Source organism: Trichosurus vulpecula, chromosome 1, assembly GCF_011100635.1.
Source record: "Trichosurus vulpecula isolate mTriVul1 chromosome 1, mTriVul1.pri, whole genome shotgun sequence".
Lineage (NCBI taxonomy): Eukaryota > Metazoa > Chordata > Mammalia > Diprotodontia > Phalangeridae > Trichosurus > Trichosurus vulpecula.
Genome location: NC_050573.1, coordinates 490,652,883 through 490,680,241, shown reverse-complemented (window position 1 = coordinate 490,680,241; position 27,359 = coordinate 490,652,883). Strand labels below are relative to the sequence as shown.

The 27,359-nt window shown below is 37.4% G+C and overlaps 1 protein-coding gene across 6 annotated transcripts in view; it reads left to right on the top strand.

The window, feature by feature from the left end:
* The window catches only part of PAM (peptidylglycine alpha-amidating monooxygenase), a 409,388-nt gene that overhangs the window by 52,241 nt on the left and 329,788 nt on the right, over nucleotides 1-27,359 (top strand). Inside the window, exon 1 of one of the 6 annotated variants that reach the window (XM_036737482.1) lies at nucleotides 26,562-26,689. The exons of the other annotated variants lie outside the window; for them this stretch is intronic. The gene's annotated coding sequence lies outside the window, so the exon portion shown is untranslated. Of the gene's footprint in view, nucleotides 1-26,561; nucleotides 26,690-27,359 lie in introns of those variants that run through there. 6 annotated transcript variants of the gene reach the window in all.

Genomic DNA, 27,359 nt, shown 5'->3' with positions numbered 1-27,359 from the left:
ATAGCACTTTTATTGTGCTCCCAAATACAATTTTGAGTTGTATGACAGTAGCTCTAAAACCAAATTAAATTGAATTGCATTCAACAAGTGCCTACTGGTTGCCAGGAGACTTTGAGGATACAAAGACTAACAAAAAACTAGTCCTGGCCCTAATCAAGTTTACATTTTATCAGTGAACTTGAAGTTATATAGAGCATAATTTATATCCTAGATATCATTGGATACAGTGGGTATCTTTGTAGTCAAAGAAGCCTAACTTCAAGTTTTGCCTCTGACAGCCCAGCTTATCACCTTGGGCAAGTCGCTTGACCTATAGAGGAGCTGCCAATCTGTGTTGATAAGGGAGTGTCCACATTGGGATGTCTTACATCTTTGAAATCATAGATCTTGTCTGCCCCCTCTAAAATTTTATGTATGTGTGTGTATACACATACATACATATATACACACATGCATTTATACACACACACACACACACACACACACACACACACACACACACACACACACACATATATATATATACGCAAAAATGTGTTGAACAAAACTCTTGAGATACACAAAATTGAATATTGAACTAGAGAAAGACATTGGTTAATGACCAGTGCTGTAGTGGTGTAGAAGGATAATAGTTTGAGAATTTGAATGAATTGTAGATATAATCCACTCTAACTTCTTTATTTTTGTAAATGAGGAAAGTGAGACCAAGAGAGGAAAGAGACTTACCTATAAAGGTAATGAGGAGCAGAAGCAGGATTTGAATCCACGTTTTCTGAATAGAAATTCAATTGTCTTTCCACTATACCATGCTAATGAGGAAGGTTCACTGCAAATGGTTAAATATTGTGGGTAGAGATATATTGGCAACAGGCTATATTTCCTTTATAGTATAGTCATTCAACAAGCATTTATTAAGTGCCTCCTATGTGCTAAGCACTGTGCGAAGTGCTGGGGTTATAAAGAAGGGCAAAAATACAGTCCCTGCTCTCAGGAAGCTCATGGTCTAATAGTACACACAAAAGTTGGGATTTTTGCCACTGGCCTTTATGTCCTTATAGGAACCTAGTATGTGAGTTTTAGTTTGTTATTATGCTCAAAAGGATGAGTTCTAGTTTTTGTTTATTCCCCTGGGTAATATTGAGTTTTCAGGAAGGCAAAACTGGATTTTTAAAAAATTAAATGGTAAAACTTGTATAAAGAGATGAGGTTTCTGAGGATTTAGGCATCAGAAACTCACTTCAAAGTAGCTATGATTCTCATTTATAACTAGAGAGAATTAATCATCTTTCAGTAATGCTTTGAAGTATTTTTTTAAGCGCAACGTGAGTGAGTTCATGAATAAAACTAACCACCTTAGAAGGTGCTGTACATTGTTTCACTTGCCTGTGGCCTTTAATGATAGAAATTCAAATTCTGGTTAGTTTGTGAGTTTCAAATCAAGTTAGTATTCAGGGAATTTTTTTCTGACCTATAATGAAGACTTCTTCCAGAAAATAGCCTTTCATAAGAATAGGTGTATAGGGTCAAAAGAGTAGGGTCAAAAGAATGAATATAGGTGAAGTTTCATTTTAGCTTTGCTACCTGGGTTGTGTTTAGTCTATAGAATGCTTTACTTTTTAAAATTGCTCATTATGTTTCAGAGCTGTGGCCTCCAAATGAGGGGCCATGGCATAATTCCAAGTGGTATGTGATTAATCAGTCAGAGGACAGGAAAATGGGTCTAATTCTACCCCTCCCTTACAATAGCCATCAAAAACTTTATTATCCTCTTTACTTCACTCATCACTCCCCAATTCCATTCCTTCCTATTTCTCCCACAGCTGTGCTAGGGGACAGTCCTTCAGGTCAGTTATACTCTAACCTCAATACAGGTACCCCCAGCAACTACCCAGTCAAAATTCTCAGTCCCCTCACAGTCCCCACACCTTGGTCCCCCAAGTCATCTGGTAATTTCAATAACTTTTCTTCAGCAGGTGGGTTCTACGCTCCAGGGCCAGTAGCTGGTGAAAAAGATCACTCTTCCCTTCTCCCCCCTCCACTTTTCATTTTTGGTGGGGTAGAATGAGTTGTACAGGAAAAGCAAGCATGGTTGGGTTGATATTGGTATTGCAGATCCATTATGTTATCTTCCTCACAGATTCACCCAGTTACTATATCGAGGATACCACCATCCTTCTAGTCACACAAATTTGCGACTCTGGTATCAGCCTCGGCTCCTCACTTTAACTCATCCTGCATAACCACGATGGCCAAATCTTATTGTTTCTATCTCCATTTCTTATACGAGACCCTTCTTTCTACTCACAAAACTACTAGCCTCCTTCATGCCCTCCCTGCTTCCAGTTTTTCCCTTCTCCAATTCATACACCACACAACTGGTAAAGTGATTTATCTAAAGCTCAGGTCTGAACATGTCCCTTCCTACTCAGTAAATTTCAGTGGCTCCTTATTGACTCTAGGATCAAATATAACTTTATCTCATGCTTTTTAAATTTCTGTTTTGTGCATGTTTCATTATATATATATATACATATAACTATTAGCACAATGCATATATATGATTTATAAATAAGTAAATATATACATATTGCAGATGTGTGCCAAAAATTTATTATTGCTATTTGTGCTATCAAAAAAGTTTGGAGATAACTGCTATAATATAGAATTTAACTCAGAGCAGAGGACCTAGTTTTTCTATTTTTTAGTTGATAATGGAGTCGCTATGATCCTCTATAGTCAGACTGGCCTCTGTCTGGTTGGGATGAACTTCTCATGGACATTTAATAAAAAATAATAGGACTTTTGATCTACTAGGGATGTTTTGGTGTACTTAGCCTGCTTTCATTTTGCAAATGAGGAAAGTGAAGCCCGAAAAGGTTAAACATTTTCCCAAGGTTACACTGTCTCATACCAATTCTGATCCTCAGTCTTTTTCTTTCTTTTAAAAAAATTTTTTTTGTTCTGAACTTAACAAAAAAATTCAATATACAAAGAACAGAAAAAGGCAAATGTTTTTTACCCTACTTTTCTGTGTTCTCATCTGAACTCTCTCCTACTCTCTTCTGTTTTTTTTAATGTTTTCAATGTTTCATCATTCTTTTTGCAAGACTCTCACTACCCACAACCATACCTTTATGCAACTTTCTCCACTGGCTCTGTTACCAAATAAAAACCTTTAATATGTGTGTGTGTGTGTGTGTGTGTGTGTGTGTGTGTGTGTGTGTGTGTAAAATTAAGTAAAATAAATTAATATATTTCCTGAATCTAAAAATATAAGCCTTATTCTGTACCTCTAATCCATCATCTCTCTGCTAAGGGGTGGGAATCATGATTTAGCATCAGTCTTTAAGTGTCATGATCAATCATTATATTAATCAGAGTTCTTAAGTCTTTTTTTCTTATGAAATTACCAAAACCCAATTATACATGTAGCAATATATATTCATATATACTCAGACTTCATGATACAAATCAATAATAATAATAGTTATAGCTGACATTTATATTGCACTTATTATGTACCAGGTACCGTCTATATACACATATATGTGTGTGTATGAAATATATAAATGTATTGCTTATAAAGTTAGCCCACTAGTGCAAAAAATATTCTCTGGTTTCTAAATGCATATATCATATCCTAAAGCTAACATTCAAACATAATCCTTTTTGGAATGATATCAATGTAAAACCTTCCTTTTTGTTAAGATGCCAGACTCTGTTTGATTTAATAATAAAGTGATTTTGGTCGAGAGCTTTAGCAACTGCCAGAACTTTCAGTTATTTTTGTAATATTGCATCATTACCTTTATTCTCCAGTTGAAAGTTTCTCAGTGTTCTGCATTGTATAAAAGAAAAAAAAAACCAAAGAACCTGATACAACAAAATGTATGATTTGATTCCTGCTGATGGTAACAAAACAGGAATAATTCACAAATAGGTTCTAACCAAAAATGTATTAGAATGTTCACTTAGAATATTGGCACTTTAAAGAAACAAATGAATACCTACAGTTTTTCCTATGGTTAGGGTTTGAAAAACGGTCTGTTAGATTCCTTTGAGAACAGAAAAGAAGCACCTGTATTTTTCTGGAAAAGCTTCCAAGGTTTCCCCATTGCATGTAATGCTTGCTTCTGGTTTTAAATAGATACTTTTTATTATTATATTAAAAAATCCCTTTAGGCCTAAACTTTGTAAATCTTTCTTTAAAACAGAAATGAATTTTGTACTTTGTTAAAGGCTTTGTCTGCATCTATTGAGATAATTATGTGGTTTTGGTTTTTAAAAATATGATTAACTTGATTGTCTTAATTTTGAACCATTCTTTCATCTCTGGTGTCAATCCAACTTGGTCATAGTGTGTAGTCTTATAAATATATTGTAACCTCTTTGTTAACACTTTATTAATTTTTCGTATAAATATAAATCAGAAATATTAGTCTTTAGTTTTCTTTGTTTTTTTCCCCAATTTAGGATTAAATATTAGGACTATATTTGATTTGTAGAGGGAGTTTGGTAGAATCCCCTTCTTCACTATTTTTGCAAAGAACTAGTATGATGTTACAATGAACTGTTTTGGGGATGTTTGATAGAATTCACTTATAAATTTATCTGACTTTAGGAATTTTTTTTTCTTTTGGAATTGCTTTTGTATGTGTTCAATGTATTTTTTCTGAGATTGAATTTTTAAAATTTTCTATTATTCTGTGAATATGGATTTTATATTTTTGTAGATATTATTCTATTCTAATATACATAACTAGGCAATAATTTCCTCTACTTTCTCTGTTTGGTATCAATTCTCTTTTGTTATTGAAAAAGGAAAGAGATTTAACATAGAAGTATTTTTCCAGGGTGCTCTCTGTGGCTGGGGGTTCAGAACTACAAAAGAATGAGGTGCTGATCATTTGATACAGCTTTCTAGAAGAGAAGAGTGTCTGTTCCCCCTGTGTCCTCTTATCCTTTTTGTCTTTTCCTCCCAAACCCCACTTTACCAAAAAGAAAGTGAAGAAAGATTAACACAAGAATTACATAATTTAAATTGTCTATTCTTATTCCCTTTTCCTTGCTCTCTTCACCAAGCCCAGACTCCAATATGACTGACTTTCTTTCTTTTTATTTCCTTCTTTCTTTCTTCTTCTTTCTTTCTTTCTTTCTTTCTTTCTTTCTTTCTTTCTTTCTTTCTTTCTTTCTTTCTTTCTTTTTCTTTCTCTCTCTCTCTCTCTCTCTCTCTCTCTCTCTCTCTCTCTCTCTCTCTCTCTTTCTTTCTTTCTTTCTTCTCTCTCTCATCACTTCTTATCTTATGATGAGGGTGTGATGAACCCTCCAAAGTGTGTTTTTCTTGTAACTTTTCCCTTTCAGACCCTAAAGTCAGTCTGTCTCTCTCTCTCTCTCTCTCTCTCTCTCTCTCTCTCTCTCTCTCTCTCTCTCTCTCTCTCTGTGTGTGTGTGTGTGTGTGTGTGTGTGTGTGTGTGTGTGTGTATGTGACAGATAGACAGAGAGGCAGACAAACTGGCTTCTTCTGTTACTGTATTAGCCCTGGCTTTCCTGGTGAGACTCCTTTCCCTGCTGCTGCCTGCTTCTCACTATCTTTTTCTGAATTTCTTGACTGGTTGGAGAAGCCTATTTTCATTTCTTTTGGGGTTTTTTTTTATCAGTGATTTTATGTAGTCCTTTCCACATATTTGTTGGGATTTTTGGGGGGCGGTGGAGATCTGGTTTCACAATGATCTTTAAGGTGACAATCTCAGCCTCTACGTAAAAGCCGTTTTCACTGCATGCTCTAAAGAGCTCTTAGCACTAGGCGTCCTGTGCCCCTTCAAGCGGGATTTTTTCCCTTGGAGATTTGATGTCTGATAAGTTCTTGATTAATATTTTACAAGCATAGATTCAAGTCCTGTATAGTAGTGACATTCCCATAACTTTATCCTCCGTCTCCATTTAGGATATTAGGTGAATTGTAAGATTTTGAAGGAGATAACAACATCCTGAAATATTTAGTTTGGGCCTCCGATAGGATCAGCCTGGATTTCCTTCTGAATTGTGGTATTTCCTTTGCTCTTTGCTTGTCATTTTCTCACATTTCTTGTTAAGAAGACAGCAAATGTTAACTACCACTTTTTTCCCTTGTGAACACTTACATGTATGGGTATTTGAACTGGAATGGTTTGGCTTTATTGCCTTGCCCATGGTTTATTTTAATTAAAATTTTAATTTGGAAGTATGTCATGTATGCTTTTCATATAGTATTGAGCATGAAAATATATAGATTGTGTTTCTTCTTTTTTGTGTGTGTATGATTCACAAAGTGAAAATGAAGGAATTGATTAAAAATGGAACAGATTGCTATGGAATGATAGTTATACGAGAGTAGATTGTCGAGATCTAAGTTATTTGGTAGGTTGATGCTTTAGGGCATTTGGAATATGTTAATGTATTTGACTTTTAAGAAACTATTGACATCATATAAGAAATGTCTATAAACAGTGCCTTAATCTGTTGAGTTGGAAGAACTTCTGTATTGTGAAACTGATGAGTTGATTAATTTAAATCCAACATGTACATTCCTGCTTGGATCCCCTTTGTGAAACATTGGCACAAAAGAGCTTCACAGCATTCATCCAAGAGCATTATTATCCACATCCTGCTGTCAGACAGTTTTAGCTCTGTCGGCTTTCCTACTCCAGAGACATTTTCCTTAACCCTTCATTTGCTTCTCTTTATTTCATGAAACAGAATGTATACATTTTCGTATCAATGTCATTTTTCTTTTTGCTTTTAAACATAAAAATGTTTTTGGCCTATACTTTCTCTGTGTTCTGTATAAAGAAGTACATTTCTATTAGTATGTTCAAAATTCTATCCTATACTAAGAGAATAAAATGGCAACCTCACTTGTAAATTGCTCTCTGAAAAAATTAAATGAGAACTTAATTCAAGAGCATCTGCTAAGAATTATAATCACTATTAGTTAGGATCATACAGTGGAAAAATAATTCTTCTTAACTATTATTAGTGTGAGGTTGAAGCCACCTATAACCTGCAATTATTTTGGATTTTAGGTGAAAATATTACAGATTTTTTTTAAAAAGTGTTTGGTTTTGAGGAAATTTTTTCCCTGGAGTAAAATTTCAAAGTTATATAAAGTTTTGATCATGTGCTTTTGAATAAAATTATAAAAGTTCAGTTTGTGGTTTAGTCAGAGAAAAATTTTCAAACTTGCTAAATGATACCTGCAATACTGCTTGGATACCTGATATTCCAATGGAGTCATGATCTCAATGTGAGTCTTTCTTCCACCAAAGCAGTTTACTCTGAACTTTTTCATAAATCTTACACAGAAGCTTTTCCTAATGTACTGGAGGCCATCTTCTGGTTATTCAAATTTTTCATGGATAATATTGCAATACTTTTGTTGTATATTTGTTATCTCTTGCTCTTTTTGCATAACTGACTCATCTCCTTCAGTCATATGTGTCCCAAGTGATGATTTTTAAATATCTTTTCCCTTACTTTTCCATTGTCCTTTGGGTTAGCTAAAATTTTGATTCTTCCAAGATGGCAGTTTCCATGATTCATAGTCATATAGTATCAAAAAGAGAATGTTAGGGTTAAAAATTGAACTGCAATTCAACATTTATAAATACTGGCCCTGGGTAAGTCAGTTTGTGGCCCTGGGTCTTGGTTTCTTTGTCTATGAAATGGAGTGGGGTTGGACTAGGTGCCCTTAAGGTCTCTTCCAGCTATAATTTTGTAACCTTATGACTTTACTTTGTGCCATATACTGGGAATACAGTAGTAAAAATGACACAATACCAGATCTCAAACAGATTAAATGCTGTTCATGTACCTGGATAAATGTAGTATAAGGTAGGGATCTATGGGCACAGAAAGGAGATTCTGGCAGACTAGAAAACTTTGAGGAGGGAGGGAACATTTTTAGCTAGGGGAATCAGAGAAGCCCTTAGGAAGCAGATGGTACCTGAATTGAGCCTTAAGGAAGAGAAGGACTTTGAAAGGAAGATAAAATGGGGCAGTGCGTTCCAGGTGTTGGGGCAAGGGGCAGTTCATGTGTATGCACAGAGGCACAGATGGAATGTTGAAACCAAGGGGCAACTAGTAGTCTAATTTGGCTAGAATGTAGATTGTGCAAAGGAGAGTAAAAAGAAATAGCATTGGAAAGGGAGGTTAGAGCCAGATGGTGGAGGGTCACAAATATCATTAAGAACTTTTTATTTTACCCAATATGGAATAAAGATCAAAAGATTTTTGAGCAGGACAGTGACGTGTTCAGACCTGTGACTTAGGAAAGTAGTTTTGGCCGCTACATGAAAGATAGATTAGAGAGGAAAAAACTAGAAACACAGAGGCTATTTTGAAGTCCAGGTGAAGAAATCCCACTGGTTGGCACATACCCCAAGAAGATCAATGATGAAAAGAAAGATCATATGTGCACAAAACATTCATAGCAGCAAAGAAATGAAAGAAAGGGGACCCCTGTTGCTTGGGGAATGGCTAAGCAAATTTCAGTACCAGAACATAAGAGAATATTATTACACCATAAAAATATGAAGACAGAGAAGTGCTTGAAGATTTATATGAACTAATATAAGATGAAGTAGTTAAAAGAAGTGAAGTGAGACAAAATGAACAGAACCAGGTAAACAATATACACAATGATGTAAATGAAAAGAACAATAAAATAAAAACTGAAGTCAGAGAAATTATGGAGACCAACCATAGCTCCAAAAAGAAATATGAAATTCATCTTTTTTCCTTCTTTGAAGAGATTAGAGAGGGGGAGGTCTACAGGTGGAGAGGACCATATATAATGTCAGACTTGGCTTATGAATTAGTTAATTTTGTTAAACTTTTTCTCTTTGTTATTCTTTAATATAAGATTGATGGGAAATGGGGGAGTGATGCTTTGGTAAACAAAAACAATATAAAAACAAATCATGCAAATAACAAAAACAGTAGCTCAAGTGAAAAATGGCAAATGAGAATGAGGGCAATTTGAGTGGAGACAGGGGAAAGAATGTATTATAGAAGCAGGATTGACCAGACTTGGCAACGAATTGGGTATCAAGTCATGGACAATATGTCAAAGGTGACTAGTTTCAAACCTAGATAGCTGAGTGGATGATGGGACCATTGATAGAAATAGAGAAGGCTGAAGGAGGAAAGAGTTTGGGAGGGAAAGTGATAAGTTCTATTTTGGATATGTTAAGTGTGAGTTGCAAGTGGGATATCACTGTGTTCATTAGATAGTTGGATATGCAAACTGAAGTTCGGAGGAAAGATTACATATGGATTTGGGAGTTATATGCATAGAGGATATAACTGAACCCAGGGGAATAGAATGTGTCATTAATGGAGAAAGAGTGTAGAAAGAGAAGGATTCCAAGATTGAAATCTGAGATTCATAGCTAGGGGATGGGAGATGCCCATTGAACTTACAAAGGAGAGTAAGAAGAAACAATCAGACAGATAGAAATGGATTTAGGGGAAAACAATGTCATTGAAGCCTAAGTATTCAGGGAGAGAGGTTGGTTGATGGTTTTTAAAGCTACAGAGAGGTCAAGAATGAGGATCGAGAAAAGCTGTTATTGGCTTTAACATTTAGGAGATTATTGTTAATCATTGAGAGAGTAGTTTCAGTAACTTAGAAGGGTTAAAAGTGAGATTGCAAGGGATTGAGTAAAGAGTGGGTAGTGGGAAACTGAAAGGAATGAGTATACACTACTCTTTCTAGGAGATTAGAACTGAAAGAGAAGAGAGATTTAGGACAATAGATAAAGGGGACATTTGGATCATTTTTCCCCTTTATTAGTATTTTATTGATGATTTTTATATAGCTGTCATTTCCTAATAATCTCCTTGAATTATTCCTTGTAAAAAAGTAAAACAGGCAAACAAAACTGGATTACACAACAATCATGTCTGAAAGTGTATGCTGTATTCTACCTATAGTCTGTCCTCTTTCTACCAGAGATGAGGGAAGTGTTATCATTGGTAGAACTGTTCCTTTGGAAGCATAAGTGGTCATCCAGGTTCTGATATCTTCATTTAGTGAATAGGTAGTTCATTCGAATCTTAATTCCTCTTTTCTGATGTCACAATGACATTCTATTATTAGGCACAGTTCAAAGGAAATGCAGGATACGCAGATTTAGAGTATCTTCCCCAATGTTGTTTCAACAATCCGGCTAGCAGCTACTGTGGGAGTGAAAAACCAACAACAACCCGCACACGGAATGCTGCAAGCCCAGGTTCTTTTGATCTGCTTTACTAAGGAAAGCAACGTTAAGGGGTTGACCATCTTACTTGAATCCAGCATACAAATACCATTCGCCTAGCAGAGGAAAATCCAGCACCCTGAGCTTAAGAGCAAACACAAACAAATTACAAGCATCAACAGACAGACCAAATATGATTCATAGTTACCAACATCTGAGTTCAGCCGGGAGCTCGACAAGGGCTGGCCCAGAGTCACTCAGTATTTCTGCTGTGGGTCAGAGCTCTGAAAAAGAGAAAGCCAACCCCTGGTTTTATATCTTTCTCAGGGTCAAGGGTGAGTCACACATGAGACTCACCCACGTTACTTAAAATCGCCACAAAAATGCGACTTATACCCACGTGGTCTAAAAGCCTCTGATGTCACAAACATGTCACTCAAACCCATGTAAACTAGGCTTTCCCTTGAGGCAAGGAGGTCATCAAGGACTCCTAATTTAATCAAGGAAATAAAGACCAAACTCTTCAAGGACACTTGGTTGAATTAAGTGCTAATTTTGATTGCCAGTACAAATGTTCACATGGACTATTTGTGCGACCTATGGCAGAGCATTTCAAGCTCATATTGGTCTGATCAGCCACAGTCAGACACATCGAAACTTGACTCAAGCATAGTGATGTCACTTTGGTCCTCTTCTAGAACAAAGGACAACAACCAACCAATATATTTGATCAACTCAGAAGTTTCCCACTCCTAGAAAACGCCAACTACGTTTGCCTCCATGACTTCTCCTCTCTCTCTCCTCTAAATCCTCTGTAGATTGACTTCTTCATCTCTCAACTAAAACTGCTTTCTCCATCATTCTCTTCTTTGGTGATCTTATTTTTTTAAATCCTTATAATTCCTAACATTTCTGCAGTATTTGACCTCTCCTCCTGGATACTCCCATCTCTATGTGTTGTCATGACACTGCTCTCTTTTTCTTCTTCTGCTTATTTGATCACTCCTTCTTAATCTCCATTAAATCTTCATGTCATGCCCACTAACTGTGGATGTCCCCCAAGGCTCTGCCCTGGATCTTCTTATGTTTTCTCTCTATACTTTCTCACTTGGTAACCTTATTAATTCTCATGGGTACCATTATCATCAACATTCATGACTCCCAGATCTATATATCCGGGCCTGTTCTCTCTACTCAGCTTTAGTTCCACACACACCATTTGCCTATTAGACATTTTGAACTGCATTGTCCTATAAGTACCTTGAATTCACCATGCCAAAAGTGAATTAATTATCTTTGCAGCCAGTGCCATCCTTCTTCCAAACTTCCCTTCTATTATCAGTGGCTCCACCACTCTCCAGTCACTCTTCTTCACCAATTTAGCATTAATTTCAATTCTTCTTCCTCCCTTACTCCATATATCCAATCAGTTGCCAAATATTCTCTCTCTCTCCACAATGTCTCACGTATGTCCCCTTCTCTCCATTTACACAGCCACCACTTTTGTTTAGGCCCTTATCACCTCTCATCAGGACTACTGCAAGACTTTCATAATTTGTCTTCTTGCCCCATGCATTTCTCCTCTCCAGTCCATCCTGTGCGTAGATGCTGAAGCAATTTTCTTAAAGTTCAGATCTCATCATCTCACTCTTCTGTTCAGTAAACTCCAGTAGCTTTCCATTGCATCTAGGATAAATCATAACTGCTATTTGACATTTAAATCTCATCACTACCTGATTTCTTCGTACCCCTACAGTTTTATACATTACTCTCCTCTTCACACTTTGCGGTCCAGTCATGCTCCCCTACTTGCTGTATTAAGCACAAGATTCCATCTTCTTTGGGACCTTTGTAATGGCTGTCACCATACCTAGAATACCCCCGTCAGTACCCCTGCCTCTTGGGATTTCTTGCTTGCTTCTAGACTCAGGTTAAGCTCTGCCTTCTACAGAAGGCCTTTTCCTGTTTTCCCAGCTCCTAGGGCGTTCCAGTGGAAGGTTTCCTTGTCCTGCTTTGTATGTGTCTCATGTATACCCATATGTGTACATATTGTCTTCCTTATTAGATCCTTGAGGGCAAGCACATTTTCCCTTTTGCCTTTGTGTCCTCAGCACTTATCATAGTTCTTACTTCATACAGGTTTTTGATTATTACCTTTATATTTCATAATTTTCAGCCATTTTCCAGTCTATAGATGCAAAAGAAGGTTTCTTTTTTTTAATTGAAGGAATTTTACCATTTATAAAACAGGGCTTCTTAAGCCAATAGAAGATCTGGGCAGGTTTGTAGTCAGTAGGGAAGGAGCCCATAGATTGAGAAAAGTTGATTATGATGAGAGAGAAATACAGGCTTTTAATGAAGGGAGCAGCTTGGGATCATTGAAAGCACTGAGCAGTTTCTCTTTTCATATGTTCAGCTCATCTTATTCATTTTCAATGACTGTCAAGGATATCATTTACTGATAGGTTAGTTTGGTGAGCTACCAAACCAAGTATGTTGTAGTCTGAGAAATATTCAGTCTTCATCCATTTGGATTACATTGAGGAGTTTCTGCATTTATTTTTCTAAGGGATAATGTTACCCATGAAGTTGGTCATGTAGATTAGAGGTGTAATTTCAAATAGAAACCAGGGCCACTAATCCACGTATAAGGATCCTTGAGGACTGCATATGGACATAATATTAAAAGGTAATAATATCTATGTTTCATTTTTTTTAATTTGTTTTGTTACTGTTTGTTGTTGTTCACTCATTTTTCAGTTTTGTCCAGCTTTTCATGACTCCATTTGGAATTTTCTTGGCAAAGATACTGGAGTGATTTGCCATTTCCTTCTCCAGCTCATTTTACAGATGAGGAAACTGAGACAAACAGGGTTAAATGACTTGCCCAGGGTCACGTAGCTTGTAAGTGTCTGAGGCCAGATTTGAAGTCAAGAAGAGGAGTCTTTCTGACTCCAGGCCCAGCACTCTATCCACTGCACCACCCAGCTGCCCTTATTTGGTTAAATATTTTCTAATTCCATTTTTAACTGGACACACACATGCACACACACATGCACACACACGCGCGTGCGCGCACACACACACACACACACACACACGTGCACACACACTCAGGAGTGTTACAAGCCAAGCCACATGTTTGATATCACCGATCTAGAGAGCTTCATCCATGAAAAATATGTTGCCTACACCTCTGAATGGTGAATTACATTGTAAAAATAAGAAATTTGCCTCCTGTAACTTCATAGATCTTTATATCCTATGAGCCTTTAATTCCTCATTTGACCACTTAAACATCTTTACTTCTAGCATCATCTGTGATTAACTTTGAAGTTCTTAGGAAGAAGTGAGACCTGTCAAATCACACAATCATAGGATCTCAGTATTTGGAGCTGAAGAAAACAATAAGTTCCCAGCTTTTTTTCCACTTACTAAAAACCACAAGGGAGTACCTTAAGGTGGGGTGTGATGACAGAGTAATTCTTGAAGAAGTGGAAGAAAAAACTTCTCTTGGCTAAGACAATCCATTCCACTTAAACCCTTGATTTCATCACCTCCTGCCACCTCCCTTTTCTCTCAAGTTGTCTAACTTTATTCATTGCTCTCTTTCCTGCTGCCTTTTACCTTGTCTTACAAAAACAAAAAAACAAACACAAAACCTTCACTTGTCTTTGATATTCCCCCAAACTATCATTATGTATCTCTGTTCTTTTTGACACAGCTGAACTTCTAGAATCAATGATCTAAACTCACTGCCTCTATTTCTTTACTATCCACCCACTTTTTGACTCCTTGCAATATAGCTTCTCAGCCTTCCATTTTGTTGTAACTGATCTTTCCACAGTTACCAACAATTTCATAATTATGTAACCCAGTAAACCTCTTTTGTGATTATTCTTCTTGACTTGTGAAGTTTTTGACTTTGTAGACTGGCCCCTTTTTTTTGCCATCCTTGGCTTCCATCATGCTGTTGTCTCCTGGTTTCCTTCCTGCCTATCTCAATATACTTTTTGAAGTCAGAAAATTGACATGCATTTATTATGTGCCAGGCATTGTATTCTGAGGGTACAAAGAAAAGCAAAAACAGTCCCTGTCCTCAAGAGTATCAATCTAATGAATGCATTTTTTTAATCTATCCAAGTCCCACACCCATTTATGCCTCCAGAACAGTCCTTCATCATCTTTTCTTCTCTCTTGACACTCTCTTAGTGACCTCATCAGCTCCCATAGGTCCATTTATCATCTCTTTCAGTTGCCTCCCATATCTAGATATCCAGCTGTCATCTTACTCTTGAGTTCTAGTCTGGCATCTTCACCTTAGTGATGGACATCCTCTAGGCATCTCAAACTCGTCATGTCCAAATTGGAACTCATCATTCTCCCTGAACCTACTTCCTCGATATTTCTATAGAGGGCAACACCATCCTTTTAGTCATCTTAGATTTCCAATCTAAGTTATTATTATTTTTAATTTTTTTTTTTTATTTTTTGGAGGGGGAAGGCAGGGCAATTGGGGTTAAGTGACTTGCCCAAGGTCACACAGCTAGTAAGTGTGTCAAGTGTCTGAGGTCGGATTTGAACTCAGATCCTCCTGACTCCAGGGCCAGTGCTCTACTCACCATGCCATCCAGCTAGCTGCCCCTAATCTAAGTTATTCTTGATTATTTACTTTTACTATTCTCCACATCCAGTACTTATTTTTACCTCCACAATATTTTGTATCCACTTTCTTCTCTCGTGCAAGCCACCATCACCACTTACCTGGCCTTTTGCAATATCCTCCTCTAACTGATATCTGTGCTTTCTGTCCCTTTCCTCTGACCCATAGTGTGCACAGCTGCCAAAATGATATTCCTAAAGTACAGGACCGAACATGTCAGTATCCTGCCCTGGAAACTTTGGTGACTCTCTGCTCCTTTTAGGATGAAATAATCACTTACCTGTGTGTTATTTAAAGCCCTACATATTCTGGTTTTGGCCCACAGTTCTTCGCTTACTGCACATTATTCTCTCTCATGAACTACGTGTTCCTATTGAATTGCCCAGCTTGCTTCGTAATAATAAAAATAGCCATGCGTGACCATCGTGGTCCAGAAAAACTTTCCGTTTCTCAGAACTGGTCTTTCTCAATCCTCGGGCTGTCTATGCTCAGGCCTCACCCCTTCTTCCTGAATTGTACTGCCTATGCCTTCTCTCCTTTCCCTTTTATGAAACAACCCAACCCAGTCTTTTATCTGGAACATTCTATTCCTGGAAATTTACAGGCTAGAAACTTATACTTTCCTAATTGGCATACTCGTGCCTGTGACATGAGGAGGAAAAATAAATATACCTAAGATAGCTAAGTAGTACACTGAATAGAGTACAAGGCTGGGAGTCTAGAATACTGAGTTCAAATCCAGCCTTGGATCCTTCCTAGCTGTGTGACCCTGGCCAAGTCACTTAATCTGTTTGATTCACATTCAACTGTAAAATAGTAGCATTGTTGTAAGAATCAAATGACATAATTGTAAAGTGCTCAGCACAGTGCCTATTTCATATTAAGCACTATGTGAATGTTAATTTTTTTGAGTGACCCTTGCTATAATATAGCTGCTGTTCCTCTTCAGTCCCCTGAGTTATCTTGAAATTTGGAGTAAAGATGGACACACATATCAAACTTAATATAGAGCTTAATATAGTGATGAATGAAGTCCTGGGAATGGCTTGATTTTTTAAAAAAATCATTTTATAGGGAAGTGGCCTTTTACAAAACCATCTTGGGCTCCCTCTTTCTGTCTTAGCCTCTGTATCATCTTGTCAGAGACAAAGATGTCAGCTAATGTTTCTTATTAATTTACCTTTACTCACTCTGGAGGAGTTGGTGCTGGGTTCAAATCCCACTTCAGACAATTACTAGGTGTATGTCTCTGGGCAAATCACTTATTTCTCTGTAGCCCATTTCCCTCATCTCTAAAATGAGGCACTGGACTTGACAGCTTCTAACATTTCACTCTACTCTAAAGCAATGATCTAGTGATTAGGAAAATCCCAGGATGGTGGTATTGGTGGTGGTTAGTGGGGGCGTTTAGCTTCCTTAAATTTCCAAATGTCATTAATGCCATAGCTTGGAAAACAAATGCTAACCTACTTTTCCCTTGTTATCCCTTCAAAAGTAGAGTGCCTGTCCTCCTATAGTCATTCTAGCTTGGATTATTTCTGTTTATCTTTGTCATTTGATGGATATCTTAATTTGCATCTTTCTTATTCTTAGCATTTTTATGTGGCTGTTACTAGTTTATATTCATTATCGTAAAAATTGTTCATATCCTTTGGCCATGTTGAGACATGGTTACTCATATAATTCTGTCAAATTCCTATATTTAGCTTAGAAGATAGCAGATTTTTATCAGAGATATTTGACGGAAAAGAAATTTGACAGCTTATCTTTTTATTCTAGCTGCATTGATTTTGTTCATGTAAAAGCTTAATCTTATTTTAAGAAAATTTTATTGATATATTTCATTTTACATCATCTCAATGTCCTGTATATCCCTCCTCCATGTCTTACTTTATAGTCTATCCATTGAAAAAAATTTTAAAAAGAAAAAGGAAAAAGACAGTTAATCAAAAGTAACCATTCATATTAATTGGGTCTGACAATATGTGCTATGCTTCATTGCCATAGTTTGAACCTCTGCAAAGAAAAGAGGGATCTGAATTTTCCTATTTCTTTGGAGTCAGTCTGGCTCATTATAATTACACAGCACTCAATTTTATTTTATTTTATTTTATATTGTATTTTCTGCATCCTTTTTTTGTAGTCGTTGTGTGTGTTGTTTCCCTCATCCTGCATACTATAATCTGAATTGAATCATATAAGTCTTGCCATGCTTGTTCTCTGATTTCTTTTTTATTCACCACTCTCAAAGGGCTTTTTACATATATGTAAGCAAAACAATTGATTCACATTCATCTGTAAAATAGTAGGATTGCTGTTGTTTTTCAGCCATGTCTCATTCTTAGTGACCCCATTTGGGGTTTTCTTGGCAAAGATATTGAAGATTTGAACTCAGGAATATGAGTCTTCCTGATTCCAGGCCTGACATTGAGCCACTAGCACAGTGGATAAAGTGCTGGGCCTAGAGCCAGGAAAACCTGAGTTCAAATCCAGCCTCAGATACTTACTGTTTGACTCTGGGAAAATCACATACTTTACCTCAATTTCCGCATCTGTAAAATGATGTGGAAGAGGAAATGGCAAACCACTCCAGTATCTTTGCCAAGAAAATGCCAAATGGGGTCATGAAGAGTTGGACATGACTGAAATGACTAAAGAATAAAGCCAAAATTTGTTTAGTCATTCCCCAATTGATAGGTCCCTAGTTATAATTCTTTGCTGCTACATTCTTTGCAACTACAAACAGTGAAACTTTGAATATTTTAGTACATATGGAACCTTTCCCTCTGTCATTGATCTCCTCGGGGTCTGTGCCTAGAGGCAGACTCTCTAGTATAGACATTTTACTCACATTTAAAGAGTAATTCAAAAATGCTTTCTAGAGTGGTCAGACCAATCCACAGTCTACCAACAATGAACTAAATTACCTGATTTTATGTGGCTCTTCAACATTGACTGTTTCCATCTTTTTGTCATCTTTGCCAATTTCCTGGGTTTAGAGGCAGTGTAGTATAGTGAATAGAACATAAAATTTGGAATCAGGAAGACCTAGCTTCTTATTCTGCCTAGTGAGAGGAGCAAAATCCTAACCCTTCTCCCCAGCGTATTAGACTAGTTTTTACTTAAGAGTGCCTTAAGACTCTCCTTAATTCTTGGTTGGCTCAGCAGACTAAAGGCTCAGGCTGTTGCCATCACTTCCTTACCATCTGAATATAAGACCACCAGGATCTTTGCTCAGCTAAATCAACTCAGTTCCTATCCTTGTTAGATAACTTTCTGCTATGGCTCAATAATGGTAGCTTGGTTGTGCAATGGATAGAGTGCCAGGACTGAAGTAAGGAGGACTCATCTTTCTGAGTTCAGTGGTGCAATGGATAGAGTGCCAGGACTGAAGTAAGGAGGATTCATCTTCCTGAGTTCAGTGGTGCAATGGATAGAGTGCCAGGACTGAAGTAAGGAGGACTCATCTTCCTGAGTTCAGTGGTGCAATGGATAGAGTGCCAGGACTGAAATAAGGAGGACTCATCTTTCTGAGTTCAAATGTGGCCTCAAACAGTTACTGCGTAACCTCGAAATGACACAGCAATAAAATGACTAAATAATTCTTTTTGTTAACTGTTGATTGACCTATGAATGTCTCATTTTATTCCAATGTCAGACCTAAACTACCAGGGGACTGGCCCAAGGCAGGCTTAGATTAGAACAGTTGGCATGGTCTTTCAGGTTTGGAACATAAGGAAATTGTTGAGATGGGGAATGGACTTTGGGAAAAATAGTGAACCCAGCTTGACCTTCGTGTCTTTGATGATGCCTCTAGAAATAGTGGTTGCTTCCTGTGAATCATTCCTTTCCCTAACTACTGGAACTTTAGAAAGTAAATTACCTGTGGCCATTCGGCAAGGAGAGACTAATGTGTCTCTTCAAGAATTGTACATTGAAGATAATTTCAGTAAACTGGATTTTAGGCAAACAGCTTTGTTGGGCCTTGTAATTTAAGCCTCTTCTAAGCTATATTATTGTATCTTTTTAGAACGCAGTTTGCTTTCAGAGGATTCTGGAGAGACTTAGCTTTTCCAGATGAAGAAAGGGATTTTCTCTCATTAGAAAAATACAAACTCAGAAAAATTAGCAGTTCTCAGTCTTTTCTGGATCTGGATGATTTTGAATTGCTCATGGGCATAATTACCCAATTCCCTCTGAAAAGTCTCCTAAAAGAGCCTTACTGACATTATAGGAATCAAAGTTGAGTAAATGGGTTAGTTTTGAATGGCTTTTTGGAAAAAAAAATGTGTAGTTGAACCAGCAATTCTCAGTCCAATAACTTAAATACAGAAATAGCCAGTTATTGAAGGGTAGCATGAAGGATCTTGGCAGTGAGAGAATGCAAGCCAAAGCAGATCCCTGGAATTTCAGGATTGCCTAACAACTGTACTGAAGAAACTGTTTGAATTATTTTTTTTAATTTGGAATTTGAGAGGCCAACTACAATTCTGCCTCATGGCTTTTCCTGTATCATTTGGTGTAAGCCATTGGGAGAGACATGTGAAAGAACAATGTTGAATTTCTCCCAGAAGCCCAGAGATATTTTGAAAATCGAGGATATCAACAAATTGCCAATTGCACACCCTTTTCAATGAGGATAAGCAGTTTAAAAAAGTTTCCAACCTTATCCCTCAACTTTGAACTATAAATCTCTCTCTGGAGCTTCCATTGAAGGACCCCTGAAGAGCACAGAATTCGGGTCCTGGAAATGTTTCCCCACCCCCAGAATAAATGACTAATTCTTACACATGGGAAATAGAGCATATGTCCTAGCCTAAAGGAATCTCTGGCTTTGTTGCTTTTTATATTACTTTGTCAAGTTTCCTCAGCTTACAAGAGTATTCAGGCCCCATCAGTAGCAATACTCACAGTGTTCCTGCCAAACACAAGAGGGAAGTTGCTATCAAAAAAACATTGTACTTCAGCCTATCAATTTTTCAGAGATCATCCTTTGAACCACATAGGCTCTATAATCAATTTTTAGGTTGGCTGCTCTTACCATAAAGTGCTTTCTACCAGCCTTGTGAAAGGACTGTTGTAGCATCTTTTACCTTGATACTTTAATGCATCTGTGATTTCATCAGTACGTGTACAATCTCTCTGCTGATTCATGTTGCAACTCCTCCATACCTTATTTTAAGCAATAGATTATAGTACTTTGTTTTCTTATCTAACCTGTCACTTTTTCTTTTTATTGGACTGTTTAGTCCCTTTACATTTAAAGTTATGAGTTAAGTTTTTATTTTCCTCCATCTGTCTGTAATAGTTTTTTTTTTCAAGTTATGATTTCCCCCTCCACCCTTTCCTGCTATAACTCAGTATTTGTTTTTTTTAGTTACTTTAATCTTTTTTTAAGTAACCCTGTTTACAGTGACTCTCTTTACCTCACCTCTGATCTCTTCCTCTCATTTATTACCCTTTTCCTTTTGGGATTTTGTTTATTAGTTCCTTTTTCTCTCCTTTTTTTATCTGGTCATATAATTCTTCCTTACCTTTTTCCCTCTCAGTCAAGTAGATTCTCTGCTTTTCTCCTTCCCTTCAACTACTTCTGTTCATTGTAGGACTTGACCTATAGATTCTTCTTTTACATTGTGTCCTCACTCCTTGAAGACCACCAAATATTGCAGGTGTCAGAGAGGACACTACCCTGTGGTAGGACCCTTTCCTCACCAAGTTTCTGGTTATGCAGCACACCACTGATACATATCCTCCCTTGATTCATATTTTCCCCCACATTTACCTTAAAATTTCCTCACTGGTTCCATGCCTCCCATTCCCCCAGATATCAGTAGCCTCAGGAGTTCTCACTCCTCCCCCCTCCCTGCCCTGCCACTGAAGTGGGGTGAGTTGACTTTTCATATGCTGAATCCTCCAGGCCGTGCCCAGTGTAAGGTCCCCATCCCTCTTCATAGAGTATCCCTTTTCACCCATAGAAGCATTTATAAGTAGAACCCCTCCCACCAGCAAAATAATGCTTCTTTTTCAATCTTTCCCCCCTTTTCTTCACCCATTCCCCCATAGCTTCTTCTTCTGCGACCACAAAGGTCACCTTTTCATTGCTATCCTTGATTTGACCTGGCACATTACACGGCTCTCAGTCACTTTATGACTTCCTTCCTTTCATGTACTCTTTCATGTACTAATGTAATCCCACGAAAAAAAATGATTCACTTATAGGCAGGGCGTCCCCAGGTTCTGTCCATAATGGCCTCTGTTTGCTTCTTCACTGTTGCCTCTACCAGATTTGTGCCTTCACCCCTGTCTTCTTGTGTACCTTTAGAAAGAAGTCTGTCACTGGTTTCTTTATTGTCACTCTGGTGCTGTTAGTCTCCTTGCCTGCTATGTTTATTCACTCCTCTAGCATTTTTGCTGTTTAGAGGTATTTGATAAGCAAATAATCTCTTCAATATTGTTTTTATAAAAATGTTCCAAACTTCTCTTTATTGTTGAGTGTCCATCTTTTATCTTGTATAGTTATGCTCAGATTTGCAGGGTAGATAACCCTGGGCTGCATTCTGCATTCCATTGCTCTTTGGAAAACATTATTCTAATCACTCCTATGTTTTTTAGTGGCACACAATAGTTCTTTCCTTTGTATTTGAAAGTCTGATCATTTGCAGAACTTATTATTTCTAAATTAAATTGTTAAGTTTAACTGCTATGTGTCTTGGAATTTGCAGTCTTTATTTTTTTTCTGGAGGCAATCTATGAATTCTTTCAATTGGTATTTCAATGTTTATGTTCAGAAGTTCTGAGTCATTTTCTTCTATTATTTCCTTCTTTATGGTGTTAAGGTTTTTTGTCCTGTCATATTCTTCTGAGAGAACTGTGATCCTTAGGTTGTCTTTTCACATCCTGTTATGAGATCAGTATGTTTTGCTTGCATAGTGAGCATATTTTCTTTTAAGGTTATTTTTTTTTATTTTCTTCTGCTAGATAGTGCTTAACTTATGTTTATTTAAATCCCCAATCTGTTTTTCTCTCTTGTGTTTCTTTGGTGAATCTCACCTTTGCAGATTCCAGTTTTTCTATACTTCCATGTTCTCTTCAAATTTTATACTGTCCCTGTCTCATCAAGTGTTGGATCATTTTTCTTTATTTTGCAGCATTTATTCACAGACCCTTCAGTTCAGTTACTAGATCTGGAGGTCATAGTTCCTTCTATTAGGATTTTTCCTGTCTTATCTGCTTATATTTAAGATCTTTGAGATTTCTTCTTCCTGAAATCTTTGGGAATTCTTTTTGACTCCCTACCCTCTGATTCTGGTTCCTTGGGGTCTGGATCTCAAAGCCTCTCAGCCTCCTCTCAGACTAGTCCGTTCAAGGTTCAGCAACCTAGGTCTCTGCCCCCAAGTAATTTTTGGGTGGTCAGAACTGGCCCCAGCTGGATGCTGTGCTCTTTTCCTCAGGCTTACTAGAGTGCTGCACAGCTGTCCTGCCCCCCAACCCTGCCCCAATCTCATACACGTATAGTGACTTGCCCTGGTTTTCTGTGCTGCTTTCTGTGTTCCTTACTTTTTTGGCCTGGCAATATCAGTTCAGAGCTTTGCAGCACTGGTGCTATGGGGTTGTGGCTCCCAGCAGGCTTTTGTTCCTGAGAGGTTATGGCCATTTGGCTGTCCATTGTAGCCTGGGCAAATTTCTACACCCTGAAGTCAGGTTCTCCATGATACTGGAAAGAGGGAAGGGGCACCAGAGTATGGAATTTGCCTCTGTAGTTTTGATTTTTGTAGCATAGGAAGTAGGTGAGGAGTGTTGACTGAGCTCAGGGTCAGTGAGTGTCAATTCATGGGTTTTTTTAAACTTTTTGGATTCTGGGTGTCCTAGACCGTGGAGACAGCTGAAATTTCTTTATCTTTGGTGCAAAATTTCTGTTTTGGAGAGGATTGAGAGTTCAAGGGGATCAGAGAAAATATATAGGCCAGGGAACCTGTTGCCTTGAGGCCATATGTGACCCTTTAGGTGCTTAAGTGTAGCCCTTTGACTGAATCCAAAGTTCATAGAACAAATCTCCTTAATAAAAGTATTTGTTCTGTAAAACTTGGACTCAGTGAAAAGGCTGCACCCAAGGACCTAGAAGGCTACATGTGACCTCAAGGCCACCGTTTCCCACCCTATAGTCTTCCACCTTGTTGCTTATGTGACCTCCTCCATACCCTCTTAATCTTTGTTACTGGTCCATGTTTTACCATAAATGTTATATAGAAAGCCTACATACATACATAAAAAGCGTTGTAGAAAGTGTGCTACTGCTGCTTCTGTTTTGTTACTACATGACCAACTTACCTCTTTTTCTATTCATATATGTCCCCTGTGTCATCTTTCACTTTGCTTATTTTAACAATGATGACCTGCACAAGGAGTCAAGTTTCAGCATTTTCTAAATTTAATAACAGTGCCATAATCTTGTAGTCATTGTAAAGGTGGGGGCTACTATATTTTTTTTAAATCCATGATTTAATTGGTATAAGGAACTTGTGGTGAAGAACTTCCTTTTTCCAACTACTCAGTACTTTTTAAGGTCTTAAGAGTTTTCAGGGGCACTGAAAAGTTAGGTGCCCATGGTCAAAACGCCATTATGTCTGAGGAAGAATTTGGATCCGGGATTCCTTGACTGAGGCTGATTCTATCCACTAAATCATGGTGTGTGGAGAATTGGAGGAGAATTGTTCAGGAGTTAGAGCTTTGGAATGTTGACAGAGCACCGAGGAGCTGGAGGTGTAGAGGTAGGGACCTGGGCAAACCCATAGGGGATCATTGTCTTTATCTAGGTGTTTTTAAGCAGCTAGGTGTTATAGTGGATAGAGTCTTCCTAAATTCAAATCTGGCCTCAGTAACTTGTCAGCTGTGTGACCATAGGCAAGTCACTTAACCCTACTTGCCTCAGCTCTTCACCTATAAAACGAACTGGAGAAGGAAATGGCAAACCACTCCAGTATCTCTGCCAAGAAAACTCCAAATGGGGTTACAAAGAATTGGACACAACTGAAATGACTGAACAACAACAAAGTTGTTTATAACCTCTCAGTCTTCCAGCCTTGTGGATTGGACCATGTAACAATGCTCTTAAGTAAATCCTCTTCATAGCCTCACTTTGAAATCCTAAAAATCAGGCAATGATTTTTAGTAACAAGGTTCTATTAATTTCAGAAATGGTTAACTACTTTCTCAAAGAAGGCTGGGGATTTTTCTCTCTCAGACCACTGGATGGTGGCACAGCAAACAAATAGACAAACAAAAAAAACAAAAATCCCACCAAATAAGAAGGAAAAGAAAATTAGCCATAACACCTTGTAAAAGATGAATGCTATCTTTCTGAGTCAAAAATATGACAACATCAGAGATACGAAGGAATGGCTCCTCTGCAGAAACAAATAATGAGAAGTAGGTGGAAGAGCTGTGGAGGGAATTTAGGCCATCTGTGACCGGGCAAAGCACTTCCAACGGGTCACGTGCTTTGGCCAACCAGTGACTCCTTTAGGTCGCTGGAACTTATCTCAAGCTCCCCTTAGATGTGTCCCTTGTGATTGAAAGGGATTCCTCAGTTTTTTTCTTGGTTTTTTGATGCTATTTTGTTGAAAAATTTCTACCTCACTAGATTAAGGAAGCAAACCAACTTTCTCATTAGCCTTTTTCTTGACCCTTTTCACTTTGTTGAATGAGTAGATAATTGTCTTCATGTTTTTTTTTTCTGTTGCATAATTAACCACTATCACTGTTCTGTAGGTAACCCTTTTCCCCAAACTATATGTGTATTGTATTGTATCATATTATGTTATGTTATGTTATATTTATTATATTATAGTATATGCTGGAGCAGGCTCAGAGAGCTCATTGTTAAATTTTCAGTGTGAGCATTTACACCTTGAAAATCAACAAATGCTACAAATCAAGGCTTGATTTATTATTTTGCTGTCTAGATTTTTGATAGATAAATGTTAATAGCATACATTAAACTTAAAAGTGTGTCATGCTAGCATTTTTCCCCTGGAGAATTGCTTGTCGAACTTTTAGCAGCATACCCCTGATTATTTTATTCCTAAGAAGGAGCTCGCCTAACCCATCCTTGAAATGGTCTTTGTGGCATGCTTGCACCTTGCTCAGCATAACACCGAACCACAGTTATGAATATGCTCACCCAGGGAGTAGACCAACTTTGGTTGCAAGATCAAACCATATTTAATTGGATTTTGAAACATTTAAAACACTCAGAATTCCAAAAAAGTCAGGCTCTAGGACGAGAGAAACTGAGGGGGGGGTGACTTGATTGCAGAACCTTTTGGTTTACCTCAGGGCTGAGAAGCTGCAGGATTTCATAAGGTAGTTTCTATGAACTACCTATCCCTGAAGGTATCAGTTCACCAGTTTCCCAGTTATCACTGATTGAAGTTCAACAGTGTAAGTTCCATCTCCTTAAAATTTCCTATGTTTCTTCATTTTTGCCATGTTAGTAAAGTCATTTTACACTAATTTATTATTTTTGTAAATAACATTATTATTGTATATTTGTGCACTGATTTACCCATGAAGAGCTATTAAAACATAGCTATGGTTTCATCTGAATGAAAGCAGGGATAATAATAGCTTATTTGAAGTGGTTGAGATCTACATATATAATGCATCTTTATTATCATGAGGACCTCATGAAAACTCATGGAAACACTTGCTTATCCTTATAATTGCAGTGTTTGTAGTGAAAAAAAAATCAAATGTGATGGGTTTAAAAACATGCTAACCCAACCTTTGGGAGAAAAAACAGTACTTTTATGGTGAAGATAATAAATATTATGTTTACAAGAGCATGCATTTCAAACACATTTTAGATTTTTTTTTGATCCTAATGTATTCTTAGTTTTAAAATTACTTTAAGCCTAGTGTTGTTTTTTTGTTTTGTTTTGTTTTAGAATGGTATGAATTACTGTAAGTTAAGGGAATCTGGTAGTAGGTAAGATGTTCGATGTCTTTCTTATTATATCTTGATATTATGATTATAGAATTCTCGATTTTAACCAGAGGTGTGCACTTGTTACATATTGGCAAAACCCATCGGATCTTGGAGATAAATGGAATTGGGAATAATGTTTTCTAAGCAACCTGAATCCTGCCAAAGCGTAAATAGTGGTATTCCTTTTCCATTGTTAGAAGTATCCTGAGCTCTGACAAGCATAAATGTAATCTTCTTTTTTTAGAATAATATTAAGTGGTTTTTCTTGCAAGGAATAAAAAAAGACGGCTGTAATGATGCAATGATATTGATACTGGCTAAATGAGAAAACCATGCAAGAGACTGTACTTGTAAAATTGCTACCTAAGAGCTGTGTTTCTTAACCTGTGACTTTGGAAGAACCTTTAGGTGTCAGAGGAAAATTTCTAATGGATTCAAATAATGACATTTGTCATTAAAAAGTCACTTCACAATAAATAGGTTTGGAATTCATTGAGTCCTCTGGCTCTGTGTCACACTCACTGACTCTGTGACAACCTTCATTTCCTACTTAGCAAATCGAAGCTCGGTAGCTAGAGCCCCAGGAAGTTGTTAAAGCAATTAAAGGCTTCTGTCTCTCAGCACATTGCACGGTTACCATAGTATCCTCTGCCTCCAAGTCTTTACTGATGATGTCAGTATGCATACAGGGGTTATTCAGAGCAGCTACAACAGGATGATTCACCCCTTACCAAAGATCATAAGTCCCTCTCCATTTGTTGAAGCTCCTAGTATTATTTTAGACATCCCCAGTAATGGAAGGTAAGTAATATGTTCTGTTAAATGTCTATATTAAGCTGTTTGGGGTATGTAGATTTTTTTCTGTCTTTATTATATGCATCTTTAGCTGAATTTACAGCATGTGGGGGCATTTTAACCAGTTACCTAGAAAAGACTTGTGGGAAAAAGTTAATTAAAGATTGTATTAGATGGGCTTATAAAAAAATACCTGTGAATGCATAATGAAAATCCTGCAGTCAAAATTATCAACTAGGCCAATAGTACAGTAGTAAACAGCAATAGAAAAGTGAGTGAAGCCTTCTATTTCTGCTGTTTCAAACATGAACTCATATACTTATATACCTCCTGATTAGTGTTTGATAGATGTTTTGGTAAGTAATAAGAAACATTTTAAAATATGTGACATGTATATACTCTCTTTTAATTACACAAATATTTGAAAAAGCTACAGTGTTATGAGGGGAAGCATGGTGTAGCAGATGGGGGTGGGGGTGCTAGCCTTAGAGTCAAGAAATCCAGAAGACTTGTATTCAAGTATTGACTCGGACTCTGCCTAGCTGTATGGTCATGGGGAAGTCATTTAATCTCAATGCCCCCGGCAACTTCTAAGGCTATGAGTTGTAGTTAAATTGCTGATCTACATTGGTGGAAGAGTTTCCTTACTAATCATTCCCTATACTGATGAAACCAC